The 22,549-nt window shown below is 44.3% G+C and overlaps 2 pseudogenes; one reads left to right on the top strand and one right to left on the bottom strand.

The window, feature by feature from the left end:
* The first annotated feature begins 921 nt into the window (after positions 1-921).
* LOC134369015 (12-(S)-hydroxy-5,8,10,14-eicosatetraenoic acid receptor-like) lies at positions 922-4,229 on the top strand (annotated as a pseudogene).
* A 12,865-nt stretch (positions 4,230-17,094) lies between these two features.
* LOC134369013 (C-C chemokine receptor type 6-like) lies at positions 17,095-18,204 on the bottom strand (annotated as a pseudogene).
* Positions 18,205-22,549: the final 4,345 nt, after the last annotated feature.

The raw sequence follows: 22,549 nt of genomic DNA, 5'->3' as shown, positions 1-22,549 counted from the left end.
GAGTGATAAGTTATAATTGTCTCAGTTCAGGCTGTTATAACAAAATACCAGAGACTGGGAAGTTAAACGATGGAAATTTATTTTTCACAGTTTTGAAGGCTAGAAATCCAAGATCAGGAGGTCAGCATGATGACTGCATCCTTCCTGTGAATTGTCTTTCTGGTTATGTCCTCGTAAGGCCTTCCCTGTTGGTATGTACACAAAGGGAGAGAGATCCCCTGTTTCCTCCTCTTTTTGTAAGGACAGCAATCCCATCATGAGGCCCACCCCCCATGACCTACTCTAAACCTTCCAAAGGCCCCACGTTCTATTACCATTCCCCTGGGGGGCAGGATTTCAGCATATACATTTTGAGAGTACACAAAAATGCAGTCCATAACAATAATTTTAGAATGGGTGTATATTAAGTATATGTTAATGCTAACAGAGAGGGATAGAAATTCAGGATAGTTGGCACATAGTGGGTTCTCCAAAAATATTGCTTCAATTGAATTGAAATTATTGGCAGGAATTTGTTATGCCAGTTATTATATGATACTTGTCATTCAAAAGAAACAGAAACAGAAATGTTCCCAGTCTTGAAAACTTTAATTAAAAAGTAAATGTAGAAATGCTAGTTGAATATTATATATATCATTAATATACTCATGTCTCAGTTATATAAGACAATTTACCCACTGGTTAAATACTGCAGTGCTTCCATTGGAGAATTCTTTAGTGGCATTTCTCAAGAATTTGTCAAATCCAAGAAAGACTAGTCAACAAATTGAGAAAATTAGAAAAAAATACCCAAAAAACCGAAAAACTAATTATCCTGTGAAACTTAAAACTTAACAATCAAGATAGTAGTGTTACTTTACTGAAAGAGTTAATTTACATCATGCCAAAAGCAAGAGCAGAAAACAACATAAACAACAAAGCATGAAGTCAAAGGTTAAGGTCAGTATTTCACAAAAGAAGAGAAGCAAAAGGATCTGATCTGTTGCTCTCGCTTGAGGCTATTGCCATATTATACATGCACATATTTGTGTTTGTGGCCCTGTGAACAATGAATCATCCTTTCAGATACACTAAATAGCAATAAATTTACATAAATAGTATACTTTATACAAATCATACGAGTATTTTTTCAAGATGTAAATTTGGGAAGCCAAATAAGTCCTTGAATATGTAAGTTTGACAAATGATTTCAAGTAGTACATTTAACTTTGCTGGGAAATTCAAATGTTCTGTTAATTGAACACCACCCAATAATGTTTGCTTGTGTTTTCTAAAATGTGGATATTTACTATAGGCAATAGTTCTTTGCAAATAATTTAATAGAAGAAATGAACGAGAGAACAATGTGGATGTTTTTGTGGTATACTCTGACATGAAGTCGGAAACTTCTCAAATTTGAATTAGCAAAGACAGCGTTAATTTCAAGAGCAAAAGCAAAAATCAAGGCAAACGGACAAAATATATTTACTTTTTAAAAATAAATGAGCTTATATGAAGCAACGCATACTCTAATGCCAAATTTAGAAATGATTTTAGACCCACTCTTAACAATTAGACCAACATCAATGCAATTCAAGAAATATTTCAACAAATTCAACAAATATTTCTATGTGGGAAATAATATCTAATGTCATACAGTAAAGATCAAGATTATTAGATAGAGCAATCAATTCTTTGTGCATTTTAAAACTTTATTTTAAAATACATTTATATATCATAGTATTTTTTAATTTTTAATGATTTTGAGAGACTGATTTTTGTGTTAATGTTCCTTTTTTTATATTTTCTATTATGAAATGTTGATATCGGGTAAAGTTCAATTTTATATGATATTGAAATATACAATATCATCATAAAATATTGGCTTATAATAATAAATCATGCATTTATATTTATCATTATATATTTATTATACAGGTAACCTCTGAAGTATTTAATATGTACCTATCACATATGCAAAAAAAGTCACTGTTTATTATTATGGTTGCTCATTATTATTTAAAAATATGTAAATAAAGAACATAGCTCCAAGTAAAGAATTCATCGTGATCTCCTGTGGCAAAATATTTTTAATCAGAATGGAAAGTTTCTGCCATGATTTCTAGCGTCAACAGACATCCTACTCTTACAGAAAATGTGCACCATCTTTTTTTCTAAATCTGTTTAGACGAGTACGACTCTCAAGGCTGCAGTTGCTATGGATACCTAAGCAGTAACATTCGGCCCTTGATCGTTATCATTTGCCTGTCTGTAGGAGTTGGGAAACAACAGAATTAACAAATCACTTAATCTGCCCTATTTGTTTAGTGGGTTCTTCAAGGGTTGAGGTTAAAAAATTGAAATCACCTAATGCAGGATACTTAAAAACATAATAATTTTATAAGGGTTTTAAAGCATTTTGTCATACATAGCTAATTTTTTAGAATCTTCTCATGATGTCGATCTTTAACACAGTTCTATCAATAGAGTGGAGTTGTTTGACCAATGAATGCAAATCCTGGAAAGGAGAGGCAACGTCACTAAGGTCAAATGGAAATTTACTGACCATGTCAGATGATCAAATCTTGGCCTAGGTCCTTCTTCCACTACTTATTGTCTTGTTATCCCCTACTTTTCCTAAGAGAAGATCACATAGTTAGTGATCACAATGAGACAAAGACACAGGTGTACTCACAAATAAACAAGGATATCTTAGTTCATTAGTGGAAGTCAATTGATAGTATTGATAATCTATTTTCAGTTGGCAAAACATTTTAATCTGAAAATATCAGAATTGGTTTGTAAATTAGACCTATGAAAATAAACCATCAATTTGAAAAACAGTCATTTCTCCATAATTAGAGGTCAGAAGCTGTGGATACCAAGAGAAATTTTGATCAAAAGAGAGAAAGAAAGAACAATCACAATAATACGTCGAGCTTTCCTAAAAGGAGAGAACAGAACTGGGGTTACCAGTGGTGGAAAAGCGGAACGGGGACAGGGGTTAGTGAGAAATTGGTAAAGAGCCACAAAAAACGATAACATTGTGTAATGTTGAATATACTAATTATCCTAATTTAAGCATCACATACTGCACACAGCTATTGATATTTAATGTGATACACCACAAATATGCACAATCAATTATGTTACAATAAATAAAAGGTATCTAACTTTTCAAAGACTCAGCACTTTCCTCTAACAAAAACGAAACCAAAGACATACCAGACAGACGCTGCATGGACTTTGATTCTCTTTTTCATTTTTGCTTCGCTTGGATGTGAAGATGTCCTGTGTGACTGAGCCATCTCATACTGAAGAGTCAGCACTGTGGCTGCCGTTGAAAGAGCTGTACTGAGAACTTTACCATGCTCATCTGAAAAGCAAAGTCAGTGATTATGAAATTATAGGACAGCTGAAAGTAGTTAAATCATTTACTTGTAATACTCCCAAGATCTTAAAATGCTACAATATATAAAACACATTCAGTCTCTGCAGCACTTTTACACTCAGAGAACCCTCTGGAGTCTATGGGAGCTTTTCATTTAATCCCTTTCTCTCTATTTTATTGTAAGACAAAAGTATTCACAAGTAGACAGTTTCCTACTTTTGCCCTGCTCTTCCTGCTGGCCTTCGCCATGTGGTGGGGACGGCCTTCCTGGGTGTGGTGGCCTTCAACTGTCACTTCTGCGTGGTCCACCCTCGGCTCAGGGTCCACCTGCTGTCAGCTTGGGCAGCCTGGGGGGGTCTCAGCCTTGTCTGGCTCCTGATGGTCCCCTCACTCCCAAAGTTGATTCATCTCCGAGGCTGCCAGGAACATCACCTAATGCCTCACCCGGTGCTGTCTGACAGGTGTCCTGTTCTTCATTTGCTTTGTCCTCCTCTGTGGCCTCATCCTGTTCTGCAACCAGCCTCCTCATGACTCTCCAGGAAAGACTCTGAGACCCCAGAAAACAGCCCCAGCTTTAGTGGGCCCAGGTGCTGTTTGTGCTGTGCTTTCTGCCCAGTGACCTGGCTGGTGTCCCGATGGCCATCTTCTGAGGGCACAGGGTCTGTGTGGTCCTGCACCATGGTGCCCACCTCCAATGCTGTGGACAGCCTCAGCTACCAGCACAGCACACTTGACCTCACTGTCCACAGCTTCTCCAGCCCGGCCTTCAGACTCCTACCACAGGGTCTTCTGTGCCCTCCAAGGCAGGAGGAGGGTAGTGGGGCCTCCGTGTTTCCACCTCAAGGACTCCTATTCCTGACACAGCAAACTCCTCCAACTCCCATTCTGAGAAGAACTAGCTGGGATCTAAACAATAATTACCACAATTTTAGGATTCCAGAAGTAAAGGAACTCTTGAGATGCATGACAAGGACCAGAACACAAACTTCGGCACTGCTGTGGCAGCAGGTGTCCTGAGTGTGTTTACCAGGTTCGCCTTCTGCCACTTCTCTGTGCACAGTGGCAGAGCCAGCAAGCTAGAGCCTCCTCTACGCATGGCTGTGATGCAGGGTAGTCACCAGACCAAAAGCACCAGCAGCAACTGCAAAGCCACACCTGAAGCAGAGTGATCTGGAGGGTCAGGAAAGGAGCAGAAGGAGGTGGAAAACTGGTATTGTTCTGACTACCTGGTCTCCGCAAGTCATTTTTGTTTTCTGTGCACATTACATTTCTGTTTTTATAAAACTTTGCTTCATTTCTATAGATTATACATTATGTAAAAGAGTGCAGTTAGCTCTCTAGTTCATTATAAGAAACACTTAACTGCTAAATCTCTCAAAATTGCCTCTAGAACTTTTTAAAAAAAACTTTGAATATCTAATGCTTTGGAAACTTACTTTGCTTCCTCTCCTTGAAAAAAAATGATCACAGGACTTTATCGCTCCTAGAAGGAATACACATGTAGGAAATCAAATTGCATTTGAAATGAGAATTTTCATATCGATGCTGCGGCAAAAATGTAGAGAAGAGAACATACACAAGGCTGAATCTCAGCAGAACACCTTCCCCCGTGGAAGGTGGGCAAAGGGAGCTCAGCAGAGCCCCCTGTGGAAGGTGGGCATGGGGGCTCAGCAGACCTCCCCATGGAAGGTGGGCACAGGGGCTTCAGCAGGCCCCCCTGTGGAAGGTGGGCACAGGGGCTTCAGCAGACCCCCCTGTGGAAGTGGGGCACAAGGGCTCAGCAGCTCCCCCTGCCTATGAAAGGCAGGCACAGGGGCTCTGTAGATCCCCCCAGGGAGGGAGAGCAGGGCTTTCTTCCCTGGATGATATGTCTTCTCATCTCATTCCTCACAAATTATGTCCCAAACTTGTAGCTCATGATGATGACAAAGGATTTTGACAGTCACTTTCCTTACTGTCATTGTTTGTTCAAACCCAGAAGTAAGGTGAGGGCCTTACAGGAAGCACCAGAATGCTGAGAGGAGGCAGGGTCTGCCCGGTGACTACACTGGGACATGCAGCTGTGCCTGTTGGCTACCAGCAGCCACACCTGTCAACCTACCTGCAGCTGCACCTGTCCACGTGCAGACACCACTCTCTCCCCGAGCAGTATCACATGCTCTCTGTCACATGTGAGGTCAAAACTGATCACATCAGGCGATGGAAAATGGTAAAATCATCTCCCACCTCCAGAGCTGTTTGCCTGCCAGGTAGGTTTTTTATCAGAACCAAATCTGAAATTTAGGAGTATATTCCCCCTATTTTGCTAAGGAAATAGATAATATCTGCTTCACAAAGGGAGTACAATGAACATTGGGGGAATAAACAAAGAAAATAGAATTAATAGATCATTGAAGAGCAGCAAATTAGTATTTGCTGAACGCTTATGATGGGTCAAGCTCGTGCCAAACGCTTTATGTGCTATTTCACTTAATCCCCATAGTGATATCATTTTGCAGAGGAGGAAAGTTGAGATCGGTCAGGTGATAGTTCCTGGGGAACATGAATTCTATCAGCAGTACTTTAATATTTTCCCAGGTTTTATTTTCTCTTAAGTGAATGGGATTTCAAAGGGCTTAGAAGGAAACCATGACCAGCTGAAGTTGTGAAATGTCTGAGTAAGATTCTCCGACGTGAGCAGATTCTGTGCTGTGCCTGCTTTCTTCCCCTCCAACTGAAATGGCTCCAGGTTTCTTCCCCTGATCTTAATGCATGCACAGTTTCAAATGCTGCTTTGCACATTCTAATGTTTAACAGAAGCATTTCCCACATTATGATAAATCCCCCATAAGCATTTGTTACATGATTACACAATAGTCCCTCTAGAAGATGTCTCTTAATCATTTTCCTGCCGTTGGGCATTTAGACTCACGTGTCTCATACAGGTGAAAACCACATGAAGCATCGTGGTCACCTGACACGTGGCGTAGCCATGTAGGCCTCGGGTGTGGTAAAACCAGCCCACAGCGACTCACTCATCTGAAAGGATTTGCAGGCCAGCACTGTGCACAAGGAAGTTACGGGAAACTACTAAACCTTCCAAGCTCAAGGCCCTTGGTGGCTTTTTGCCTTGGCCTGTGCGTCTTTACTGCAGGAATGCTGTGGCTGTCGCACGCCCTCCTCCTCCCCCGCTCACATTCCAGCCTGGCAGAATCCGCCGGGTTTGGGGAAGGCTCAGCACAGCGTTGCTGCCGAGACCCCCTCTCTGCCCTCCCAATGCCGAATGCAGCACAGCAGGCTCAGGGGACCTGGGAGCTTTTAGAAAACCCAGTGCCTCGCCAGCCAGCCCTGGGTGTGCTGACTCGTTGGCTCAGAGGAAGGACCCGGACACAGGTATCTGTGAAGTCCCCTCATTAATTCTATTCACGTGCAGCCAGTGCTAAGACCCGCTGTGTTCATGGCTAAGGAGGGGGGTGTGGGGGCGACATCCTGGTCTGTGGCCTGTGACAAATCACCTGACTGATCTCAACTTTCCTCCTCTGCAAATGGAGATAATAAAACCTGCCTCGTGGTATCACTACGGGGATTAAGTGGAGTAGCACATAAAGCATTGGGCACAGAGCCTGGCCTGTCGTCAGCACTCAGCAAATATTCACTTGCTGTTCTTCAATGATTGCTTAATTCTGTTGCCTTTGTTTACTCTCCCAAGCAGACCGCAGACCCTGTGGGGACATCGTTTTTTGCTCACATGTCCTCAACACAGAGCCTGGCTCAGTGCAAACCACAATGACTGCTCGATGAACAGGATGCTGGAAAGTTCTGTTCAGCCTGGATCTGTCATCATCTCTCTGTCTGGAACAGCCCTTTTTGGATGCCTCATGACGATTCTGTCTGGCTTGTGTCGTTTCTCACCTCTGTGAGGCAGGACACGTTTTGTGCATTGGAAGGCTGCGGGTCACACGACGGCATTTCTCAGCGACCAGCCCCATCCTGCCGAAGAAGCCCATGTGGCGCGGCACCCGGACGGCCTTTCTCCTGTAAAGACAGGGATGACAAGATGACAAGCTGCTTATTGTTCTCCAAGTGGTCGCCTCTGAGGAAGTGACTCAAAAGGAGAGCGTGTCCTCAGGACTGCGACTGTGTTGCTGCCGCAGCACGTTTTCGCTTCTGTCCGGTGACTCGCTCCTTGCTGTGACGAAGCCAGCACATGTCCTGCTGCCACCTCACAGATCGCAGCCCTGCGTGAATTCTGACGTTGGGAAGGACAGCCAAGGGCCCAGATTTTACTTTTCTTATTTTGGGGGGTGGCTGGTCGGTACAGGCATCCAGACCCGTGACCTTGGCTCTGTAAGGTTGCACTCGAGCCAACTGAGGAAGGTGGCCGGCCCGAAGGGTAATTTGGGTGATGAGTTTCTTTCCTTACTGAGAGAATGCGACCATTGTTTTAAAATTCTGTTAATCTTCTTCCTTCCAAAATCTACTGAGCCGATGATTCCTCCTCAGCCATGTACAAGTCTTCCAGGCACAGGGATCCTGCACGGAATGTTCCAGGCTGTGCCTTGGGAATTGCTCTAGGCCCTCCTGTGAGAAGCGTCCCAGCTGGCCGCCATCCCCTGCCCCACAGGCCACCCTGCCCGTTGTCCCCGTGCTCCCCTCCTGTGTGACCCCACTGCTTCCCCTCCTTGTCAGCCCCTGAAGCTTGGACTGTGCCAAGTCATCTTGAGCCTGGCACACAGTAGGTGCTTAATAAATGTGTGGGACAAATAATAAATAAATGAACAAATTAACCTGATTTAAAGTTAACAAATACTCTTTATTAATTATTTAAGGCTTGCTTTTTAAAAAATATACTTGGAAAGTCTGGAGCCAGAAGCAAACAAAATTATACCTTAAAGAATCTTCCAGGAAGATGCTAATGCAAGCAAAATGTGATAAGGCTGTTATTGGGGAAAGCTTTTCTCCTATATTTTCATAATCATTTCTGCCAGTAATTAAATCAACACTTTTGGTGTTTTACATGTGGGGCTACTGAACAGACTCGTGCTTGCCTGCGGGTTTGGTGGGGGCTGTGGGATGCTGGGGTGGCTCTCACAGGCTCTAGGATATCCCTGAGCGGTCGTGGGATCCTCAAACAATAGTCATCTTTGAAATGCCTCTTTTTTATGTGTGTGGGAAAATATGCATCGCATAAAATTCACCATTTCAACCATCTTTAAGTGTGCAATTCAGTGACACCGAGTGCATTCACACTGTTGTACAATCATCACCAACATCCATCTCCAGGACTGTTTCCACCTGGTGAAACTGAAATCTGTCCCCATGAAACACAACTCCCATTGCCCCTCCCCGCAGACCCTGCCGGCCACCACCCACTGTGAGTGCTTCGTGTGAAAAGCTAGAGTATTCGTCCTTTTATGACCGGACTATTTCACTTACAACACTGTCCTCAAGGCTCACCTGGGCTGCAGCACGTGACATGATTTCCTCCCTTTCTAAGGCTAAATAGTATTTTATTGAATGTGTGCAGCACACTCTGCTTATCCATTCATTCATTAATGGACACTTGGGTTATGTCCACCTTTTGGCCATTGTGAACATGCCGCTGTGAACGGGGGGTGTATAAATATCTCTTGGAGACCCTGCTTTCAGTTCTAGGGGTGCAGCCAGGGGTGAAACTGCTGGGTTGTGTGGGAGTCCTGTGTGTAATTCTCTGAGGAACCGCTGTCTTCCACGGCGGCTGCACCATTTTATATCCCACCAGCAGGGCACGAGTTCCAATCTCTCCACATTCTCGCCAACACTCATTGTTTTCTGGTTTGTTTGTTTTATAGTAGCTGTCCTACTGGGTGTGAAGTAGAGAAATGACTCTTTGAGAATTAGAAAATGCCTAATATCTCCAGGGACTGAGAGGAAGAAATGTCTGCACTTGGGCCCTGGGCATGGGGCCACCGACAATGAACTTATTACGTGGCCGCAGTGCGCTCTCATCATGGATTCAGCACCTGCTGCGTCCTCTCCCCGTGGGCCCGCACCTGGAGTCACCTGCCACGTCCTCTCCCTGCAGGCCTGCACCTGGAGTCACCTGCCACATCCTCTCCCCGCAGGCCTGCTCTTGGAGTCACCTGCCACGTCCTCTCCGCACAGTCCTGCACCTGGAGTCACCTGCTGCGTCCTCTCCCTGCAGGCCTGCACCTAGTGTCACCTGCTGCATCCTCTCCCCGCAGGCCTGCTCTTGGAGTCACCTGCCACGTCCTCTCCCCGCATGTCTGCACCTGGAGTCAGGTGGGTGCAGCTGCAGCTTCCAGGGGCTGAGGGAGCATGGGTGGGGGTGCTCTCTGCTCAGCCTGACACCTTCACTGAGATCCTCCAGCACTGGCCTTGGTGGCCCAGGCTGCTTTGCAAACAGCCTGGAGGAGCCTCAGGTGCAGAAGTGGCCGGGCAAGTGACTGGCCCAGTGTCCCTCCTTCATTTGCAAAGTATTGACAGGACCTGAAAACCCCCAGTTGAGCGTGCAGGGAGCCAAACCTGTGCTTTGAAAGACAGGATCTACATGACACCTACAAAGAGCGTTCTGGGTTGCTTCTCTGAAAAATGTTGCGTTCAAACCAGATGCAGACAACGGCAATGTCCCTTCATCTCAATTCCACATACAGTTTTTTATTACTAACCATAGCTTCAAAAATCCACCACTCATCTCAGGATGCATGCGTTGGAGCAGTTCACCTATGCCTGTGACTCATCTCGCCAAGGCAAATGCGGTGCAGGTGTTCTAGGTGGGACTGTTCGCAGAGAGAGGAGAGAACTAAGTGAGGCTTATGAGCTAGGTAGGCATTTCTGGAAACGAGGATACGTAGTTAAAAAGATGGTCCCTGAGCAAAGAACTCACACGGTAGGGGCCTGCCGTCACGCAGACAAAAAGAGCATAACGTTTTCTGTAATTGCCACAGGGGGGCGTTGACAAAGTGTAACGGGGTCAGAAGCGCAGCCCAGGCCAAGCAGCCAGAGTGGCTCACAGAAAAGGCACTGGAGGCAGAGTTAGCACCCACTTCTGTGTCCCTGCACTAACTGCACAAACACAGTTGGGTGTGTAACCCCGTGCGGGCACTGGCCACGGGTGGTGAGCTAGACACAGCCCTGCCCTGACGATGCTTCACTTCCAGGTGGGGACACAGACTAAAAGGTGAAATACCTAGAAAGAATGGGTGGACAGACAGATAAATATGTGAGCTGCTGGGAGGCCAAGAAGAGGGTGCGGTGTTAGAGGACAATCGTCAGAGACCCAATTAGGCAGAGTGGCCCGCGAGGGCCCCACTGACGGATGGCCCCAAGTGAGACTTTGTGGATGAGCACACGTGGTTCATGCCCCAGCTGAAAGAGAAGCGGGTCCGGGAAGGGGGAGGCAGAGCCGTGGGGTGGCGGGGGTGTAGGGGGGGCACAGCAGGGGTCACATGGCATCGAGTCTGGCAGGAGCCCTGGGGAGCCCAGACTCCGGGCGTACATGCTGGGGTCCTAGGCATGCAGGGGGTCCTGCAATCCAGCGATGGTGTGACGGCCCGGGGCCAAACAGCAAATGAGCCTCTCCATGGGGACCGGATAGATGACTAGTGACAGACAGTCCCACTGAGAAGGCTTTCCGGAAAGGAGAGGCGTCTGCAGAGCATATCTGTGGGCCAGAGCAGTGCAGACGCTCAGCAAAGCCCAGCCCGCCCGCCCCCGCGAGCCTCTGCGGTCCTGAGAATGAGCAAACGCGGATCCTGCTACACCCAGTTTAGAGAGCTGGAAAAGTGAAGGTGCTTACGTCACACTTCCTTACCCTTTCTCCTAAAAGAGAAGATTTTTAAAAAGATGTAATCTGTACTCAACAGAAATTAACTTAAAAATTTTAATCTATGATAAACTGGTAAGGAAATGTGATGTAAGCACCTTCACTTTTCCAGCTTTCTAAACTCCTAAATCATATGCAAATATATATATTTAGTCTCATAGGTATGTATTCATACACATATATACACATGCTATGACTAAAACAAATGAACAAATAAGCAAATACTGTACCTAAAAACCAAAATATAGGCAGTCCCAAAGTAAACAAAAACACTTAAAGAGCCAATCTACTATCCTATGAATATTAAAGGTAATAAGGAAAAAATGAACTGCAGTAATACTGCAGTCAGACTTTTTAAATTAATAATTATTCTAAAGATTTTGTAACAATTTTTTAGAAAATATAGTATAAGATTCTATTAATTTTATGAATTTGTTGTTTGAACTAAACTTTAAAATTTCCCTACTAAGACATACACGTGCACTTTGCCCTTTGACATTCTGGAGAATTGTGCAGGCACAGGGGACAGTGTGTCCTGGGGCCCCAGGCAGGTGGCTCCCACCACGGGAGGGCAGCAGCGCCCTGTGCAAGCAGACACCGGGTGCACACGCCACAACCCGCCAAGCTGGGACTTCTGGAAATGCCTTACGATGCTCGTGCATGCATTTGTCACCACTAGCATGAAAAGGCATGTTCGCTCATCTTTTCACAGTCTAGATTCAGAAGTATGACCCCCAAATGTCACATTAAATCCAAGAATCCAGTTCATCTTTCAAAATAAGGCAGAAAACAATTCTAAATATACTAATTCTAAATATACTGCTCTGGACATTTAGGCCAGCTGGTTCTGGACACCGTGGTGCCACAGATAGTGGACTAGGCTGCAGGAGCATATTGGGGTGCCCTGCAGGGAAGCATCCTGGGGACCCCAGTCTCACAGCATGGTCAGCCACGCCCCTGCCTGAGTGGCCTCTGGCGTCTTTGGATGCCCAGGGTGAAGCCGTGGCCTCTTCTCATGCCTGCTCTTCTGAAATGCTTAACCTTCCCCTGCATCTGAAGCGAGGGGTACGGCTGTTCTTCCACCCACTGGAGGTTGTTTCCTCAGTGTCTTCTCCCCTCCTTACACGGGAATGGAACTTCTGTGTGTCTGTTATTACTACATGGATGTGGACACATGCACCCAGCTGAGGACACTTCCCAGACATTCTCTCACCTCACTGTAAACACATGACTAAGTTAAGGCCAATAGAGCAGGAGCAGAAGAGATGCTACAACTTTCAGGTCATGCCCTTAAACAGAAGAGGCCGCCTGCTTCCCCCTTTCCTGCTTTCTGTTGGTTGAATGGAAACGGGATGGATGGAGCCACAGCAGCCCCCTTGGACCAGGAGGACAGCCTTGAGGTGAGGATAACAGTGCTGTGTCAATCATCCTGCATCGTCTGCAGGACTCCAAATTTGAAAATAAATGAAACAAGGAATAGAAAAGACACAATTCTTGCCTTTAGCTCTTATATGGTGTTAATTCTAGGTGTCAACTTGGTTAGATGAAGGAATGCTGAGAAACCCGGTAAAGGAATCTTTTCAGGTGTGTCCATGAGGGTGTTTCCAGCAGGGATTAGCGTGAGAGTCTGAGTGGCCTGGGTGGGAAAGACCCACCCTCAGTGTGGGTGGGAACCGTCCAACACGCTGGGGGTCCAGAGAGAACAAAAGACAGAGGAAAGAGGTGACGCTCTCTCTCTCTCGATCTGCTGGGATACACTCTTCTCTCCTGTCCGTGGATATCAGAGCTCGAGACTCTTCAGCTTTTGGGTTCCAGAACTTACACCAAGGACACCATCAGCTTCCCTGGTTCTGAGGCCTTTGGACTTGGACTGAGCCACTCAACCAGCAACCAGTTTATAGACGGCCTGTTGTGGGACTTTTCTTCACAGCCACATGAGCTCATTCCCCTAATAAATCCCTCTCATATAAACATATCATATTGATTCTGTCTCTCTGGAAAACCCTGACTAATACATATGGCTTTATCTAAATTAAGCATCAGGAAAATTATTATATTAGCAAGCACAACTCAAGAAAGCAGTTTGCAGATGTACATACTGGATCATGAAATGTGAAACTACATCACAGCAGATCACTCTGAGCTCTGCAAGCATGCCCAGGTGAGGCTGGCCTTTATCTGCATCAAGCAGCCTCTTTGTTTTGTGAGATGCCTGAGCACAAAGACGGGGAGCACGTCAGGTTCTCCACAGAGCAACCAGCAGGATGTAGAAAGCATCAGTCGCTCTTCTCCTGGGGCTGTGATGATTCAAACAGTCTGGTGGTGAATGCAAAACACCAACGTTCTTCAACTTGTCCTGAGGAGGAAGCAAGGTGCTCCGGGACCTGGATGAGACAACAGGGGCCCCTGCACTCGTGAGCCATGAGTACCCTGCTCATATGAAGGGGTGAGCAAGGGGTCCCAGCCTTCACGGGCACCATCTCAACTGCCACAGCTGTGGTCACCATCCTGAGGTCCCCGAGAAGAGAGGGACGTCTGCATTGAATATGGGAGCAGCCCAGGGTTGGGGAAGTTCCTACTGCAGGAGAACTGGAGGGGGAGGAGACACAAGAATGAGGTGGGATGAGAAGGCAGGAGAAGCCCCCAGCTCGGGGTGGGGATCACAGACAGGAAGTTGACCACGAGAACCAGGGCATTAAGGACTTGCTCAGAGAGTGCTTCCCACGGTGGGTGGGGATGGAGCTCAGATACTGCACAGGCTAAATAGATCGGTGTGGTCTCTCCCTGTGTCATCTTTCTGTGGGGATATACATTTGAAAAGCCTGAAATGGGAGTGAATATTTGAAACATAATGTATTAGAAAGGAGGGAACTATATAGAAATGAATTCTCAAGTATTTGAAATTAACTTTAATATGAAATATACTCTACCTTAGAAAACTAGTCATGTGGGCTGAACTGTCCCTCGCCCCAAACAAATCATGTTGAAGTCCTAACCCCCAATACCTCAGAAAGTGAATATATTTGGAGATAGGCTCTTTAAGGAGGTGACAAAGTCCATGTGGCCTTTAGGGTGAGCCCTAATACAATTTGACAGGTGTCCTTCCAGGAAATTTGTGGTCTCAGAGGAAGTGGCTTTTGAGGACTCAACAAGAAGGCGGCTGTGTCTAAGCCAAGGACAGAGGCCTCAGGAGAAACCAGCCCTGCCCACAACTTCATCTTGGACTTCCAGCCTCCAGAACTGTGAGGAATAAATTTCTGTTGTTTAAGCTGCTCAGTCTGTGGTGTTCTATTGTGGCAGCCATAGCACACTAATACACTAGCACACCATAAGTATATACGAGGGTACTTCGAGAAGTTCATGGAAATATTTGTATTATCTTTTAATTCTATTTTTCCATGAGCTTTTTGAAGTGCCTTCATATATTGTGTTTATTTAGCTCAGATTTTATGTACCTATATCTCCAGAACACCTGCAATTTGCACACATTATCAGAAATCTTTAAAGGATTTTAGAATATTTTATTTTTCTGGTCTCATTTAAAAACTGGTCTATCTGTCCTCAAAAGCAAATTGGTATGCAGTTTACAAGGCAACATTTAAGTGCCTATTATCAAGGTATGCAATTTTCAAGATATTACTTAACTGCCTATATTTTTACCTCTGCCAGGATTTACATATAGTAAAATCTCACTTATCCAGAAATAATTGATTGAGACCATCTTAACTACTTTGTAACTGTAACCAAAAAAAAAAATTGTTTTCTGGTTAGCACAAACAGACATGATTATATGAGAGTTCTTCAACAAGTTTGTATAAAAAAAGAATTCAAAGATAATATGAATTTTCCTATGAACTTTTTGAAGTACCCTCCTATATAAATGCACACACACGTACATTACACATATGTAATAAATATATGCATGTGTATATGATTATTTGTTTTATTAATAAAATACTGGCAAGTCCTAACTCATGACCCTACTACTACACATCTCTGACTAGTGCAGATAGCTGATTTCCCAACCAGACATAGTAGAATAATGTTTGCAATGAGTGCTAAGGAGGGATTAAAGGGGGAGAAAGGTAAGGTCCAGGAGGAGACAGCCAGAGCCTGATGGCAGAGGAGACGGGGGGAAATCAGTGAAAAGAAGACATGGGATTGTGGGAGAACAACCAGAGCTGTTTAGTGTAGGAGGAAACAACCCCACCTACCTCAGTGTCTCCTGAGGGTGTCAACACATCACAGCACCAAACACCTGTCAGTACCTGCCTGTTCTGGTGCCCAAGACAGCAAGAAAAATGATGCCATTTAATGGGCTACATTTAAGGAGAAGTAAAGTATGTAGTATATTTTAGAAGCATTTATATACAAATAGGTGAAATGGTTAAAGGGTTCTCACGTTAAGAAGTCAGCGTCACTTATCTGAAAATGTAAATGACGTAGAACAGCCCATGAACCAGCTGTGGCAAGTCAGCAAGATGTGCCTGTGTCAGCTTCCACACAAGCCTTATCTCCATAGATCATATCAGCGCATTGATCGGACTGAAAGAAGCATCTGAGTAACGTCTCTTTGGCTTTGATTTCTGGGGTCAAACGCTAAAAGAGTTGAAGGTAAGGAAGCACCCTAAGTACCCCGCTCTCTGGGGGGTGGGCTCCGCTGTCTGAACCTCAAAGCTGGAGACAGTTCTGGCGCCACATGCAGAACAGTTTTATTTTGCAAAGCTACAACCACACTTTAAAATACAGACTTTGAATCTTAAGACATGATTTTGCGTTTTATATAGAGACGTAATGAAAGCTTATGGGAATAATATAAAGTGTCAAATACATTTGTCAGGATTAAACACGTCAGTGTTTTTGCAATTCATGTCAGTACTCTTCTAATACGTTTGTACCTGAGTTGATATTTTTCCACTTACTTTCTTCTATTTACGTAGCACTTTAAAAACTTGAGTTCTATACATTTCTAGGAAGTTGAAGATTGTCAAAATCTGATTCCATAACTAACCCAACTGCACAGTAAACTCCAATTTCATTATGATTCATTCAACAAATGTCTATTAAACCACTTTTGTGTGCTGAAAACCACCAGGTGCCAGGAGCACGGCTACAAGCCACATCAGGGCAGACCCCGTTTCCACTGAACTCCCAGCCTTACGGCCTCTTGAGGAGGGTTCCTCATTACAGAGAGCAGGTTCCAAGGAAATAAAAGCAAACTTACAATTTCCTGATGGCCTGTTGCAACCCTAACCGCCTTATCCATAGTGACGATTGTCACCAATGCATATTCAGCCACTTTCCCACCTTCCCACACAGCTTTCCAGCTCGTGAACCCTAGGCTTGTCTTCCTGCCACCTCTCACACTCTCATGTGTGTTAAGTGTGTCAAAGGGAAATGAGATAAAACACAGGTCAGTCAATTTTGCTACTTAGAATTATCTACAGTAAACATTTCGATAGATAAAATGTTAAAATGTTTGCCTAAAATGAGTTACATGAAGGCTTGTCTGTGTTTTTTCTGTTTGGGTTTGCATGTGTTATTATTTTGTGCTATCACCAGAAAAAAAAAAAAACTGGTTTGTTTCATGAATATTTCTGAAAATTTTTACATTTGTAAACAATTCACTTTAATTCAGCATTTCCCAAAATCCATTTTGGGAACAGAAGTTATGTAAGGTACTCCAGAGCCACAAACCTTTCTTTGTCAAGTACATGCGGGAAGTGTCCCCCAGCACCCCCGAGCAGAGAGTTATACAGCTGTGAGCACAGCGAGCTCCTGACCCTGCAGGAAAGACACCTGCTTACATTTGTTTAATTTCCCACGCCTACCTGGCCAAAGACTTTTTTTTTTTTTTTGCCTAACACCTATCAGCATGTGTCACGAGTGCTTTAGGGGTATCTGACTTCACACCTGCAGGTCACATAGTAAAGGGTGACGTGCTGTCATTATCCATGGTCTCACTGGTCTGCCTGGAAATGAAGGCTTCTGAGTACATCTTGGAGCAGGATAAGCCCTGTGACTTGTGCTTTCTCCTCACACACCACAGGTCCTTCATGATCCTCAGAAAGTAGCTTCTGAACTTCTGACCGACGAATGCATACAGCACGGGGTTGAGGCAGCAGTGGAGGAAAACAAGGGCCTCTGCGATGTTCCTGGCGTAGCTGATCAGCTTCATGCTGTCACAGGATCGGTCCATACTCCCCACGGTGGCAGCGGTCACAAGAAGGACCATGTTATGAGGAATCTGACAAGCCAAAAAACGAGAACCACCGCTATAATTACACGGATGGCTTTGTGTCTTTTAGAATTCTGAGCTTGCACTAAGGTTTTGACAACGAACATGTAGCAAAAAATCATAAACAGCAGTGGGATAAAGAAACCAAAGAGCAGCTCAAACACCAACATCAGCAGCTTCCACTTGATGGGCTCTGAGACGATGTCGTACTTGGGCTCACAGACAGCACTCTCCTCTATTTTGTATTTCCGATTGAAGGTCAAAGTCGAGGTGGAGATTATGATTGGCCCTACCCACACAATGAAACAGATTGTTTTACTGTGTGGCAGTGTTCTGCATCGCAGCCGGAAGGACTTGGTGGCCTGCACGATGGCGATGTACCGGCCCATGCTGACGCAGCTCAGGAGCAGCAGCCCGCAGTTGAAGTTGACGGCGCAGATGCCTTTAATCAGCTTGCACGTAGCGTTGCTGCAAATCCACACCCCGTGGCGTGATTCACTGCCCAGAATGGGAGAGTGAGCACAAAGAGCATGTCTGCAATGGCCATGTTTAAGAGACAGATGTCTGTCATGGACTGGGCCTTCTGATAGAAATCATCGCCACCAGACGGTTGCCCAGGAGGCCGAAGACACATATCAAGGAGTAAGCAATCGGCACAAACAGCCTGGAGAAGCTGCTCACCTCCTGCACGGAGCATGGTGCTGTGTCGCCATCTGAGTAAAACGAAGTGCTAGTTGACCAAAATTAATCTCCACTTGAATAGAAAATGTCATTAGAATTCATGGGTTCCAGGAAGACAAAGGAAGATAAAGTCAGCTGTAGTGTGATTTTCAAGTAGCCACAATTAACCAAACTTACAGTCTCTGCTGAAAATAAAATTGGTTCTTACCTCACTCATCATGGTATCTGATCTGTGCAGAAAACACAGGCCTGGTATAGAAACAGAAATAGGTGGTTTGACACCTCTGGCTCCGCAGCAGAGATGACAGGAGAGTGGGCGTGAGTCTAAGGAGAAAAGGAAGCAAAATACATTACGGTTGACACAGGTTCCTGGAAAGCCAGAGAACTGAAACCGCAGCATGGCATCCCACATGAGCGCAAAGCACACCTCGGGCTATTTTATATAAATATATTCATCTAAAGCGGGCATCAGTAACACCTCTCTGTTAAGGGCCATATAGTAAATGTTTTAATCTCTGCAGACCATATGGTCTCTGTCACAACTACTTAAATCTGCCTTTGTAGCTTGAAAGCAGCTATAGACAATTATGTAAATAAATCGGCCTGACCAGACTTGGTTGGCCAAAGTCTGTAATTTTCCCTTCCCTGATCTATAGTTTAAAGATGTTGATATCAGCAAAACTGCAGGTTTTGATCTAAACAAAAATCTTAATGCAAAATTTAATTACGTTCGACAAAATTCTACTGAGCAAAATTTATAGTCCTGGACTTCAAATAGTTTACAATATAGTTCAGTGATTTTCACCTATGTGGGCATGTGAAATTCTGGTAGAATTTCTTAAGGTTTGAATGTGAGGGCCATTTACAAGCTATACTGAATGAGATTCCCAGCCTGGAAAGGCAGGAGGCAGGTATGCATATGTCTAACAGCCACAGACCTTCCCAGTGGACACTCCAGTTCACAAGCACTAATATGCTGGGACAGGTGCATCACGATTGTCAGAAATCCAAGTGCAGGAAAGAAAGGGTAAGGGTGGCATGATTAGCACAGGCTTGGTGGAGCAAGCCTGACTTGTGTCCCTGGACAATGGTAGGCTATGAGCAAAACGTATGACAGAGAGGGGCAACCTCCCACCGGTGACCGGCACTGCTCAGGCTGGGAAGGAAGCTAGAGCTGTGAGCTTGTGACCCATCCAGCTAAATCCACTGGATCGTTACCAAGCACCATTCACAGAGCACGGGACACGCTGCAGCATCAGCAGGGCTGAGGCAGGGGGCTGGGCTCAGGAGACTGCCCAGGAGGCTGTGTAGGGCAGAGCTGGAGCCTTTGACAAGGGGCTTAGAAATCCACCATTTGAAACAAACTCAGACGGGAAGAAAGAAGAGTTCTTTGCTGTTCTCAGACTCCCTCTTCTTCTTTTCTTCTTTTTTGGCATCACTTATCATCTTGCTTTATTTGCTTCCCCTACTGCCCCCCAATAAAATCCACAGCCTGCATTAGACGTGCTCTGGGCATAACAAAAGCTTGTAAGGAAGTCTCAAAGGATTCATCTGATTCCAAGAATATGACCACATTCCAGAACAAAGCCCAAAATTGTTTAAAGAACTGTTTTGTTGCAACAAAACCCAGCCCTCAATAGTGTAAAATTCATGGTATCAGGCAACCAAACAAAAATTTCCAAACATTTAAAGAAACAAAAAACGTGACCCATCATCTACATGAGGAAACAGAAAAATGATAGAGATGATGGAATTAGCAGAGAAAGATGTCTGAACAGCTTCTGTAAATATACTCCATATATTCAAAAGGTAGAGGAAAGGGTAAGCACAATGAGGAGAGTAAGGAAAGCTATAAAAAGACCCGAATAAAGCTTCTGTAGATGAATTAGACAGTATGTGACGTGAAAGGCCATGACTGGGACTAACAGTGGGTGAGCACTGTCCATATACCTGAATCAATTGTAATTCTGTACCTTAGCAGCAAAATCTGAAGGGTGAAACTATACGTACACACACACACATATACACATATATACCGTAGCATCAAAAACATGAAGTGAAATTCTTTATGCATACATCTAACAAAATTTATACAAGATTTATATGCTGAAATCTACAAAACGTTGAGAGAAGCTAAATTAAGACCTAAATTAATGAAGAGATACATCATGTTTGGGATTAAAAGATTTAATATTAAGATGTCAGTTCTCCCCAAATTGATCTATAGATACAACAAGGTCTAAATTAAAATTATGGCAGAGTTTTTGTAGAAATTGACAAACTGATTCTAAAATCTATATACAAATTCAAGGGACTTGGACTAGCCAAAACAATTTTGAAAAAGAGAGTAAAATTAGAGGACTCACTACTTGATTTCAAGACTTACAATGAAGCTACAATAATCGTGACATGTTACTGGTGAAAGGATAGATACATGAATCAATGGAACAGAACACAGAGTCCAGAAATAGACCCACATATAAACGGTCAACTGATTTTTCACTAAGGTGCCAAAGTAACTTTGGGGTAAAGAACAGTCTTTTAAATAAAAGAACAACTGGGTATTCATATACAAAAATTTGATCCTTACTCTTTACCTCACACCATATGCAAAAATTAACTCAAATGGATTACAGATCTAAATGTAAGAGCTAAAACATAAGACATCTAGGAGAAAATCTTTGTGACATTGAGAATGAAAGAAATTTCTTATATAAATTGCAAAAAGCATATACTTGGTTAGAATTAAAAACTTTTCTTTGAAAGATACTTTAAAAAATGAAAAAAAAACCCCACTGAATGAGAAAACAATATCTGTAAAGTTATATCCGATAATAGGCTGTATCCAGAATACACAAATAATTTTTGCAAGTCAATATCCAAAAAACCAACAACTCACTAAAAACAGGCAAAAAAATTGAACAGACAATTCACCAAAGAAAATACATGGATGACAAATACACACACAAAAAAGATGCTCAACGTCATTAATCATTAGGGAAATGCAAATTAAAACTGCAGTGAGGTGCCATGTCACATCCACTAGACTGGATAAAATTTGGAAGGTAGATGAGAAATGTGGGTGAAGAGTGGAGCAGCTGGCGCTCCCAGGCTTTGGTGGGGGACGCACTATTGCACAGCCACTCTGAGAAGACAGCGTGGTGGTTTCTTGTAGTGTTAAATATGTGCTTGACATATGGACCAGCAACTGACCTCTGAGTTTTTACTCAAGAAAAATAAAAACATTTATACTTGAATGTTCACAGCAGGCTTATTCATAACAGCCCCAAACTGGAAAGAACCCAAACGCCCATCAGCTGGTGAGCAGATAAGTGAGTTGCAGTGTATTTGTATAAGAGAGCACCACTCAACAATAAAGAGGAGCAAATCGCCAACACGTGGAGCACGGGTGAGCCTCAAAGATGTTCTGCTAGGTAAAAAATTCAGACACAAAAGATCATATCTGCATTATTCCACTCATGAAATTTCTAGAAAAGGCAAAACAATAGTGGCAGAAATCAGATCAGTGATTGTCATGGGTTGGGTATGACTGACTGGAAGGGGGCACCAGGGGCCTTTCTATGGGGACAGAAATGCTCTGTTCCACACTATGATGGGGCCCATGAGTGCAGACATTTGTCAAAACCCATTGAATTGTATGCTTCAAGTTGGTGACACTTATTGTATGTAAATGATAACTCGATAAAGCTAATTTTAAAATCACTGCATACCCTTCCATGCAAATTTGCTGGTATAGACAATCGGTGCTACAAAGGAGCCTCGCTGAGTGCTGAGGGCTTATAGAAAGTTCACGGGGCAAGTAGAACTTGAGATGGGGCAAGTAGGATTTGAAATGGCCCTGCAGGATGGAAAACATGCAGACCGTGGGAAGGAGTGGGAGTGCAGGTGGACGGGAGGGCATGAAAGCAGGGTGCGGGGCTCCTGCAGAGAACAGAGGAGAAGGGGGTCTGCATGTTTGCTGAGAGTTCAGACCAATGCTAGGCAGTCAGAGGGTGGGCTGGGATGGGACAGAGTGATGTTCGTAGCCCATGGAGGTTGCACTGATGAGGATGGGACGGCCGGCAATGCCCAGTGTGGTCAATGCCCAGCTGGACCCCATGTAAGGAAAGCATTTTTTTTTTTTTTGTCTTTTTCGTGACCGGCACTCAGCCAGGGAGTGAGCCGGCCAGTCCTATATAGGATCCGAACCCGCGGCGGGAGCGTCGCAGCGCGCTCCCAGCGCAGCACTCTACCAAGTGCGCCACGGGCTCGGCCCGTAAGGAAAGCATTTTTTAACTGCACTATGATCTATAATATTTTCTGAATTCAAATTTACTTCAGTTCAACAGTTGTTTACAGAATGTCTACCAAGGATAGGCACTGAGGTACAGAAATGAGTCAAGTGTAAGCTCTCGCTTCAAGAAGCTGCGGGTAAACAGGCAGTTACAAAACTGTG

This window comes from Cynocephalus volans, unplaced genomic scaffold (genome assembly GCF_027409185.1).
Source record: "Cynocephalus volans isolate mCynVol1 unplaced genomic scaffold, mCynVol1.pri scaffold_201, whole genome shotgun sequence".
Classification (NCBI taxonomy): domain Eukaryota; kingdom Metazoa; phylum Chordata; class Mammalia; order Dermoptera; family Cynocephalidae; genus Cynocephalus; species Cynocephalus volans.
Note: the sequence above shows the minus strand (reverse complement) of the source record. Positions and strands in the feature narration are given on the sequence as shown.